This window comes from Phacochoerus africanus, chromosome 1 (assembly GCF_016906955.1).
Source record: "Phacochoerus africanus isolate WHEZ1 chromosome 1, ROS_Pafr_v1, whole genome shotgun sequence".
Lineage (NCBI taxonomy): Eukaryota > Metazoa > Chordata > Mammalia > Artiodactyla > Suidae > Phacochoerus > Phacochoerus africanus.
The window spans coordinates 10837294-10848897 of record NC_062544.1 but is presented as its reverse complement, the minus strand read 5'-3'; positions in this window follow the sequence as shown (position 1 = coordinate 10848897).

The window sequence follows — 11604 nt, the reverse complement described above, 5'->3', positions numbered from 1 at the left end:
AGGAATTGGCTCAGAGGGAACTGAGAGAAGTTAAGATCCTTGACTACCAACTGCAGCAAAGATTAAAATCTTATGTGGAGATGGCCCAGGGACTGACCACAGAGTCTGGGAGGACATGTTGGGAAATGTCAGCTGAGACATTTAGCTTCTCAGTGCTTTGGTTTTTCATCTTTAATAAGGAGTCAGAGCTGGAGTAATATTTAATAGACATCTACTTTCGTAGGAACTGGCTGGGTGCTTTATATGTTATCTCATTTAATCTTCACAAGGACCCTTCAAGGGAGATATTCATTTCACAGAGGAAGAAACAACAGCTTAGAGAAGACAAATCATTTGCCCGAATGTGTACAGCTGAGAAGTAGCAAAGCTGGGATGCACACCAGGGCTCTCTGACCCTAAGGCCCAAGGCCAGTCCACCAGGATGATTTCAGTGTCCCTTCAGGTCACTGAACAGGCTCTGGTGTAGGAGCGGAAGGGAGCAGGCTGCCTGGGTCCTAATCTCATTTATGAGTGTGTCATTTAGGGCAGGTTTCTTAACCTCTTCTTAATTTCCTTATCTATATATATAGTGGAGGATTAGGATAGTTCTTATCTTTTAGATTTGTTGTAAGGATTAAATGAAATGAAGTATGTAATGGATTTACTGTCCCCAGGCAAATGTTTCATACTCTTTATCTATTATTAATATTGTTCTTAAATTTTGTGCAAACCACACACGACTAAGCCTGTAGCTCACTTGGATTCCACACTGGATGGGGGTCTTCTGATGACCCCTTGCTGGCTTCAAGTGCCATTTGTGAAAGCAGCCCCACTTTCATCAAAAAAATCATCCTGACATTTAAGTGGTTCACAAGGAGCTTTCACAATATTTTATCATTTGATCTGCACAACTAATCCATGAGACAGAGAACACAGATAAGGTAAGACTTGAGTCACACAGCTGGAGGTGGGGCACTTTTGCATGTGTGTGTGTGTGTGTGTGTGTGTGTGTGTGTGTGTTTAGAGCTGCACCCGCAGCATATGGAGGTTCCCAGGCTAGGAGCTGAATTGGAGCTATAGCCGCTGGCCTACACCACAGCCACAGCAACGCCAGATCCTTAACTGCTGAGCAAGGCCAGGGATTGATTCTGCATCCTCATGGATACTGGTCAGATTCGTTTCCACTGAGCTATGATGGGAACTCTTTTTTTTTTTTTTTTTTTTTTTTTTAGCTTCTAAGCCCAGAGCTTTTACAAACTATGTCATAGAGAATGAAAATGGGTTATCACAGGAGACTTCAGGTGCATGCATATATGTGTGTATGTATGTGTAGGTGGAAAGAGAGATGGCTATGTTAATGAGGGTGGAGGAAAGAGTGGCCTCTGGAACACCCCAGATCCAGGAAGGGATGTATTCAAGCTAGGCTCCTTACCTCCCCTCTCTGGAATTCTTGAGGATTTGGCTTTTGGATTTAAACTTGGAGTGACTACTACCCCACTCTATCTAATTCTGACCCTGGGCTGTGTCTACCTGGATCAGGCCATGTTTACTCCCTCCCTTCATCCTTTCCCCAGGAGCTAGTATCCATTAAACCCCCTTGGGGACTTGTTCAAATGTTTTCATCCTGATAGGTTGCCTTGCAAAAGCTTTCCAGATATGGCCTGCAGCTGATCTCCAGAAACGGCTCAGCTTGGTGTTGGGCATGAGGCTTTAGGAGGTGATAACAACATGTCCATGTCCCAGCTGGGCCTGTGTGGCCACCCAGGGGCCACTCGCTCTTCTATGTTAGGCACCTGGCTGTGGGGAGCAGAGCCCCTGTGAAGCTTCCCTCCATTCTGCGACACAACAGCGGCCTCTTGTGGCTATCAACAGAATAAGGCTCTCTGGTCTGGTTTTCTCAGTAAGTTTTTGGGTTTTCTTCATTTTTTTTTCCCCCCCGTTTCTATGTATTGAGACCTACTGTGTGCCAGCCATGGTTGTAGACACTCTGGTCATATCAGTGAACAAAACAAATTCCTTTCCCTCATAAGGTTTACATTTTTGTGTGTGAGTTAGGGAGGACAGAAAATATACACACATAGGTATAAATATATGTTGGATGTTTAGACGAACTATGAAAAAATAAAGCAGGGAAGAGGGTTCTGGAGGGGGAGGAGGATAGCACTTTTCAATAAGGTGCAGAGCCTCACTGCTTCGGTGACATCTAACGGACTTGAGAGAGATGAAGGAGGGACATTCAAGCAGATGCAACAGCAAGGACCGAAGGCCTTGAAGCGAGAGGGCACCTGGCTGTTTTAGGAACAACAAGGTGACCAGTTTGGCTGGAACGAACTGAGTAGGGAAAGAGCAGCAGGAGATGCTGTTTGAAAGGTTGTGGGGCCAGGTCATATAAGGCACAGGGCCTCCAAATGTGGCCTCAAGTCCAACGGCATCGATGTCACATAAGAACTCGCTAGAAACGCAAATTATTGGGGCCCTCCCCAGACCTACTGGGTCAGAAACCTTGGGAGCCAGTTCCAGCTGTCTGTGTTTGAACAAGCCCTCCAGGTGAGACAGATGCTGTGGCAGTATGAGAACCACTATTGGAAGGCCTCCTGAGCCATTTCATGGACTTTTACTCTGAGATGAGAAGTCATTAGAAATTTGGGGGCAGAAGAGGAACATGATCTGACTTAAAAGGAAAACAAACAAACAAACAAAAAAACACGTGTGCCCTGTCTTACCCCCAGAGATTCCAATTTAATTAGTTTGACATATGGGCTGGGCATTGAAATTGCTAAAACTTTCCAGATGATTTTAATGTGTAGCCAAGCGTGATGTCCCTCTGGCTTCTGGGTTGAGAATAGACTGCAGGAGGTCAAAGGAAGAAGAAGGAAGCTCAGTCGGGAGGCTATTGTTGTAATACAGGTGAGGAACGATGGTGGCTTAGATCAGAGTGGCAGCAGTGGAAGTAATGACTACTCAGATTCTGCAACTATTCTGAAGTTAGATCTATCAAGACTTTCTGATGGATTTGATGCAGGGTGTAAGAAAAGGAACTTGAAGGATGCAGTTTCCATTTGCTAAGGTGGGGGAGATGTGGGGAGCAAGACGTTTCCCCAAGGAGGGGGATCAGGAATCTGCTTTGGAGCACGTTAACTATGAGATGCCTCTTTGAGATCTAAATGGAGATGCTGACTGGGTTCAGGGGAAAGGCTGGACCTCTAAGTGCATGAGCTATTGGTGATAGATGCTGTTTAAAGCCCTCACATCTCTCTCTCTCTTTGGTCACACCTGTGGCATGTGAAAGTCCCCAGGCCAGGGACTGAACCCGAACCACAGCAGTGACAACTTTGGATCCTTAACCTGCTGAACTCCCATAAACCCCTCAGATCTCTTAGGAAGGGAACGTAGATGAAAAAGAGAAGTTCAAGGGAGACCCCGGGGCACTCCAATATCAGAAGGAAGTAGAAAGAGTGGTAAAGGATTTCAAGAGAAAGGGAGGAGTCAGCTGTCCAAGTGGCTGACTGCACAAGGAACGTGAGGACTGAGAATTCACTGCGAATTTAGCAGCATGGAGGTCACGGTGGACCACACTGACTGAGAACAGTGTTAGCAGAGGGGTTGGGAGGGGCAGAGGCCTGTTTGTGGAATGGGAAGACAGGAATTGGGGACACAGGACAAACAATTCTTTTATGAAATTTTGCTGTAAAGGACAGGTGTTGGAGAATAGAGTCAAGAAAGATTTATTTTTAAATATGAGAGAAATAATCACATGTCTCTGTCTTTGTTGGGAAAGTTCTTCCAGCACAGGAAAAGATTAGTAGATATTTTAATAGCAACAAACATATATTAAGCACATTTTTATGTTCCTGGCATTGTTTATTATCACACATGAATTACTCTCATCCCATTTTCTCCTCACCACAATCCTATGAGGTTTCTATTATTATCCCCAATTTATAGCCAAGGAGCCTGAGCTCTGAAAAATGAACTAATGTTCCCAAAGATACACAGCCAATAAGAGGGGAGAGCAGAGTTTTCATCCTGAAATTGCCTCCAGAGCTAGAGCCCTCGATCCTTGCTCTGCAAAGCCCAGCTATTGGCTGTCCTACATGTGGGCCACCCTTTTTAATTTTTTTCCCCTTTTTTTTCAGCTGCGCCTGTGGCATATGGAAATTCCCATGCCAGGGATGGAATCTGAGCTGGAGCTGTGACCTGCGCCACAGCTGTAGCAATGCCAGATCCTCAACCCACACTGCCACAGAGGGAACCCCAGGGCCACCCTTTTAAATGGTTGCATTTTGGGTGCTCAGCTAGGAGGGAAGAAGTGACTCAAAATAGTGCCAAAGAAACTGACAATTAATTAGAAGTCATGCCAACAGTACTGCTAGAAAGTCTCCCAGTTATAACGGGGGGCGGCGGGGAGGGGAGCTTCCAGTTATCTTTTCCTTTACACTGTGATCCTTGACATGATGTTGCCGTTGCTCAAAACTGTTTACTGCTTGGAACGTCCTGGGTGCACAACCTGGCTGTGCTTTTCCTGTCGTACTTGTCTGCAAGGCACAGTCTCTGTCTGCAAGGCACAGTCTGTCTGCAAGGCACAGTCTGTCTGCAAGGCACAGTCTCACAGATTCCATTAAACAGGTTTCCTTCCTCGGTTGCCAGCCCTGATGCTCAGATGTACTCCTTTCGTCTTCCTCACAAAGTGCCCTCTCTGCACCAGGCTGCGTGACCTCTCCAGCTCAGTGTTGGTAGACCCTGCTGTAATGGTCCATAGCCTTGGTGGAAGCAAAAGGATATAGGATCCATACTAGGTTGAATAGTGTTCCCCCCAAACTTTCTGTTGACTTGGAACCTCAGGATGAGATCTCATTTGAAAACAGGGTCTTTGCAGGTGTAACCTAGTTCAAATTAGGTTATACTGCATTAGGGTGGGCCCTACTCCACTGTCTGTTGTCCTTAGAAGAGAAAACGGAGACACAGATGGACCCTCAAGGGAAAGGCCGTGTGATGACCGAGGCAGAGGTTGCAGTGATGCAGTAGGGACTGCTGGCAACACCAGAAGCCAGGAAGAAGCATGGAAGGATTCTTCTGCAGACCCTTCACAGAGGGCATAGCCCTGATGACCTTGACTTCAGACTTTAGTTCCTGGAACTGTAAGAGCATAAATTCCATTTGTGATAATTTGTTATGGTGGCCTGAGGAAACTAATATCATACTCACTGGTCAAAACTTGGCAGTACTTCTGTGAAGATTTGGTGGTACCCCCATGTGCCATGCATAACAATTAGTGCAGCACTGCGCTGAGATCACCATGAAGAATGCATTGAGAGGCACAGAATGATCCATCTGGGAGGATCCTTGGAGATAATGTAGTTCAGCCAGCTTCTTTTAAAGATGTGGAAGATAAAGTCCAAGAAGGGCAAGAGTCTTGTCCAGGGTCACATGGCTATTTGATTGCAGGCCCTGTATCTGTTTGGTTTGCATTGCATCCCCTGTAACCTGGAACCCTGCTTGGTACCTAGCAGGTACTCAATAAACATTTGTTGAATGAATGAATGAGTGGATGGATGGATGCACCCTAAACGTCTGATTATGTTCTCACGGCCTGCTATGATTGAAACCGACACTAGTTTGTTTAAATTGTCAATTCTTTTCCTCCAAATGCTTAGATTAATACCTACCAACTATGAATTGATTTTTATTGTTGAAAATGTCAAGGCTTCTTGGAGATCTAGCGAGAGAAAATTTCCAAAATTGAAGTATATTGCTCCATAGGGTTTCTTTCACTACCCAAGAAAATTTTCCTGTTCCATTGGACATTCTTCTTCAATAAATGGTTGAATTTCATAAAAATAGTGCCACCTAAAATTTGCTAATATTATACTAAACTATTGACTCTAGTTATACTTGGCTTCAGGCCTTGAAGATTGCTCCTTCACCTGTTGTTCACAAGCATGAAAGCATCATGACTAAGAGCCATCATTTATCAGGTAACTACAGCGTGTCAGATATTCATTAGAAACTTTGCTACATTATCACCTATCTTCACAGTAAAGATTACAATAAAGATAACACCTTTCAAGGTATTGATTGTACCTGTGTTGTCCAATAAGGCAGCCACTAGCCTCGGAATGAGCTTTTTTTAGAGGTCTGACGGTAGCAGTGACAGGCTCATGGCTTGGTGAACACACAGGAGGATGCTCTTCTGAGTTTTAAAACTCCTACTTATCTTACAGATAAAATTTCTCAAGTGTGCAAAGAAATATGTCCAAGAGATATTTGTTACAAAATGTTTGTAAGAGCAAATGGTTGGAAACACCTAAAATGCCCAACGACAGGGATTAGTTAAAGGGTACAATCCATTAATCGGAAGCCAGAAAGCCACTCAAAAGAATGAGGCAGGAGTTCCCGTCGTGGCGCAGTGGTTAACGAATCCGACTAGGAACCATGAGGTTGCGGGTTCGGTCCCTGCCCTTGCTCAGTGGGTTAACGATCTGGCGTTGCCGTGAGCTGTGGTGTAGGTTGCAGACGCGGCTCGGATCCCGCGTTGCTGTGGCTCTGGCGTAGGCTGACAGCTACAGCTCCAATTAGACCCGTAGCCTAGGAACCTCCATGTGCCGTGGGAGCGGCCCAAAGAAATAACAAAAAGACCAAAAAAAAAAAAAAATGAGGCAGATCCACAGGTATTCATATGGAAAAATATCCAAGATATAAGGTCTAAATGGTATCATCCCATTTGCGTAAAATAAATAAAATGATATACAAACGTACAGTAGGAAGGTGAGAAAGAAGGATGGTACAACCTTATTTGTGCAAAATAAAGATAATAATGTAGAATATATGTAGAAATGGAAGAAGGGAGGGAAAACATTTCTGAAAGAATGTATAAAATACTGTTCATATAATGGCATGTATAACTAGGGAGGAGAGGGTGGGAACAAAGAAAAGGTTTTTTTTAACCTAAAACCCTCCTCTACTGTTCATTTTTTTTTTTAACAATGTGCATGTATTAAGCTTATTTAAAACCCAGTTATTTAAAAATAATGACAAGTGGAGGGTGTATGACTTGTTATTAACACCCTTGGGGTCAACAAAGAGACCACAAAGAAACCATGCAAGCCTATTTCTGCACTGATGCTCAGAAATTAAGAAAAAATGTTGGTTTATAGAAGAATTTATACTAATACATGCAAGCTCAGGTAATAACATGCTCAGAATTAATAGACCAGGGATGGTGTCACTGAACACATTCAAAACAGAGTTTGGCCAAGCTGTCAGAGGAAAGATATTCTAGAGCACAAATATTGAACAGATGGATGGTGCAAGATGCTTCCCAAAATGTTACTAAGTCTCAAAAGGATAGAGAAAAATGTAATATGTGGCATGAGTTCTTAAATCACAAGGGGCCTCTTTTTTTCCTGCTTTAGTGGGCTAATGTGTGAGGCAACAGATATTAAGCTGTAAAATTACTGAGTCTTAATATTTTCTGATTGCTTTGTCTGTGCCAGGTGTTTAGCCCTCACAACCACCTGTGAGGTAGAGTGTTCACCAATGGGTAAACTGATGTTCACAGAAGTTAAGCAACCTGTCTGAGGGCGCTTGGTGAGTAGGTGATGGAGCATCCCCCCACCTTTGAGCCTCCTGCCTGCTCAGCTCTGTGCATCTCAGCATTCCAGGGGGAGGGGCTTGTTTATGCATCCTCTTACTCGGCAGGAGAGGAAGCCGAGGTCCATGGGTGAAGAAACATGCCTGAGACCATGGTCCAGGCAGTGGCCAAGGCAGGCCTGGAACTCAGGTATCCATTCCCAGGGCATGTTCATCCAGCTTAACAAACTTTTCTCTTAGGTCTTGGGTGTATGGCAGGTGTTTCAGACAATGTTGAACTGAATTAAATCTAGCTCTTACATGTACCATATTGTACGAGGCCTCTGATAATAAGGTTCCTTTGTGAAACCTGCACTTTCCCAGATCTGAACATCCTCTTCGCAATTTTTGCACTGTTCCTATGGGTCGTGAGCACCACCTGTCAATTCCGTAGTTTGTGGAGTTGATAACTATGGCACCGCTTAACTTCATCTAAGCCAAAAATATGTGCAAAAACATAGGTTTAGTGGTTTTCTTTTAGCACATATATATTTTGAAGTGTAATGATGATCGTATTACTCCCCTTTTTAAAAGAACTTAATTTGATTTTAGAATAACGCCTCAGATACCTAGCCTGGGCCTATGGGAGGAGGGGTCTGCAATTTGGTCTCTTGATGCTACAGGTGACTTTTGAGTCTTATTTTTTCTGCTCAAATGCACATTTGTCTCAACGTTCACACCCTTTGCACATGCTTTTCCATCTGCCTGGAGCATTCTTCTGGGGAGCAACTTGTCTGGGGATCAGCCTAAAGGCCCGTCTTTTGGGGAGGTGTTTCCCAAGCCCCAGGGCAGTCCCTTGAGATTCCTGTCACACTTGGAGTTCTTTGGTCACTGTAATATTTCCCAGCAGACCATGGGCTCCAAGAGGGCAGGAACCACCTTTCTCTTGTTTATTGGGGTAGAATCCTCAGAAGCCAGCCTACAGGTACTAGCTGTCTTATTGATTAAATCAATGAGAAAAGAGGAAAAACCCTATGCAATACAGAGAAGACATCTCAGGAAGTATAACAGGTTATACATAAGTGATTTCAGAATTTATCACTATTTTATACTCAAATATGAATGTAAGCTTCTAATGATATCCCCAGGTTATTGACAAAAGGCTCTGTTCAGTGTGCCGCCAGAAAAAGTGGCAGTGAAATTCATTTGAAAACTATTTCCTTTAACAGTCAAACTGAAAAAAATCTTACAATGGGGACATTAACGATCTGAAAAAACAAAAAACTTAGCAAAATACCTACTGATGCCAGAAAAACAAAGTGTTACCATACTTCGAGTTAATGTAAGTTGTATTTATGAATCTTTATATTACAAATGGGTATATTTCATTTCCCCCCATCTTATTCAGTCCCCAGGAGGTTCACGGATAATAAAACAAATGAATTTCTTTCTCCATTAGCCTGTCATTGCCACTTTCAAATGGCTCCTTGCCCATACACTCTAATATTTTTCTCATAATAAGTGGTAAAGTCTTCAGACTACTCATTTATCTTAACCACGTCCTTTGTGTTCCAGAAAAGACAAATAATATATTACCGTCTGTCTACACCAGAGAAGGAGGTAAATTGAGGCAAAGATGTGAAATAATTTCTTTAAGTTTATGCAATTAATCAGTATTTACTCGTCCATCTATATCAATGACGCAACAACTGTATAGTGATTGCCTATTTGGTACCAACTTCTGTTTTAGTTGCTGGTAATACAATAGGAAATAAAGTGATGTTCCAGTTTTCAGGTAGCTGCTATTCTAGCTGGGGGAAATAGACATTAAACAAGTAAATAAATAAATAATCATTATCTAATGGTGATAGACTGAATGTTTGCCTTCCCTCAAGTTCGTATTTTGAAATCTAACCCCCAATTTGACACTATTAGGAGATGGGGTCTTTGGGAGGTGATTAGGTCATGGGGGTGGACCTTCATAAAGGAGACTAGTGCTCTACTAAAAGAGACCCCAGAAAGCTCTCTTACCCCTTTCCACCACATGCGGACACAGCAAGACAGCCATCTGCAAGCCAAGAAGCAAGTTCTCACCATACACCAAATCTGCTGGCATCTTGGTCTTGGACTTTCCAGCCTCTAGAACTGTGAGAGATAAATTTGTCTTTTTTTCTGTTGTTGTTTTTTTTAGGGCCCCACCTGTGGCATATGGAGGTTCCCAGGCTAGTGGTCTAATTAGAGCTGTTGCTGCCAGCCTACACCAGAGCCACAGCAATGCCAGATCTGAGCCGTGTCTGTGACCCACACCATAGCTCACGGCAATGCCGGATTCTTAACCCACTGAACGAGGTCAGGGATTGAACCCAAAACCTCATAGTTCCTAGTCAGGTTCGTTAACCACTGAGCCACGACAGGAACTCCCAAATTTCTGTCTTTTCATCCACTCAGTCTATGATATTTTGTTATAGCAGCATGAATGGCCTAAGACAAATAGTTACAGGAACTATAGTAAAAATAACATTTACTATTAGAGTTATTTAGCTCTAACCCCAACCCTGGGGGCACCTACTGCTGTGTGGTCAGGGAGGCCTCTCTGAAATGGTGACAGCAGAGCTGAGAACTGAATGCCAAGAAGAAGCCAGGGAAGGCTAATCTGGGGGAGGATATTCTAGGCAGAGGCAACAATAAGACCAAAATTTTCAGGTGGGAGCAAGCTTGGTATGTTCAAGGAATAGCAAGGAGATCATGGTGGCTGGGATGTATGAGCGACACAGGTGGGCGATGAATGTGGACACAGGAAGGAGCCAGCTCAAACGGAGTCTTGTAGGCCATGGCGAGGAGTATGGATTTTATTCTACAATTTTCTTCTAGTTATGGTGACACTATAAACAAAAGCAGAGGATGACATGCGATTTATGCTCTTGAAAGTTCACTCTGGTTACAGTGTTGAGAATGGATCATCTGGGGACAACAGTAGGAGACATCAAGTGGTACAGACAAGAGATGAGTGTCTTGGGCCAGGATGATGTCAACGGAAGTGGAGGAGAGTGGATGGATTGTATACATGGTTTTTGAGCAAAACAAGAATTTGCTGATCTACTGGATATTGAAAGTAAGGCAAACCGAGTCAAAGATGACACTGATTTTTGGCTTGAGCGAATGACTAGATGACAGTGCCATTTACTGAGTGATGGTGGGGGTGGAAACTGATGTTTTCTTTTGGTATCAAGGGCAGGGAGTCAAAAATTCTGTTTTGGACATATTAATTTTGAGATGCCTTTTAGAGATGCTTGGCCAAGTAGTGATGCCAAGTAGGGAGGTGTTAGATCCACAAGTCTGGATGAGAGCATTTAGAGCTGGAAATCACCAGTGTGAAGTCACCAGTGTGAGGATGGTATTTGGAACTTGAAAGTCAATGATGTAACTGAGGAAGACAATGCTGTTGCAGAAGGGGCAGCCTCCCCTCCCAAGTTTTCTCTTCTAGGTCCCCTGTTAACCACTGTGGTTAACAGAGGGTGAATCTGTGGGCCATAGCTCAACAGATTCACCCTCCCATCCCATTATATTAAATAAACATTTACTGCTTCTTCTATATGGAAGATGTTACCCTAAGAAATAAGGGTCGTGGCTCAGCAGAAATGTATCTGACTGGCATCCATGAGGATGCAGGTTCGATCCCTGGACTTGCTCAGTGGGTTAAGGATCTGCTGTTGCCATGAGCTGTGGTGTAGGTCTCAGACGCAGCTCAGATCCCGCATTGCTGTGGCTGTGGCTGTGGCCAGCAGCTACAGCTCTGAATGGACCCCTAGCCTGGGAACCTCCACAGGCCGTCATGGGTGCGGCCCTAAAAGACAAAAAGAAAAAAAAAAAAAGAAAGAAAGAAGGGGCTACAAAAATAGGTGACTAAAACATGATGCTGTCGCTCAACTTGTTCATAAATCTGTAGGTAAGAGTAACTCTAACATAAAAGGTAGAATCTTAACATATTTCCAAGAGAGTGGAAGGGTCTTTAAAATGTAAATTTGGAAAGACAGGCTGGGAGCAGAACACAGAGGG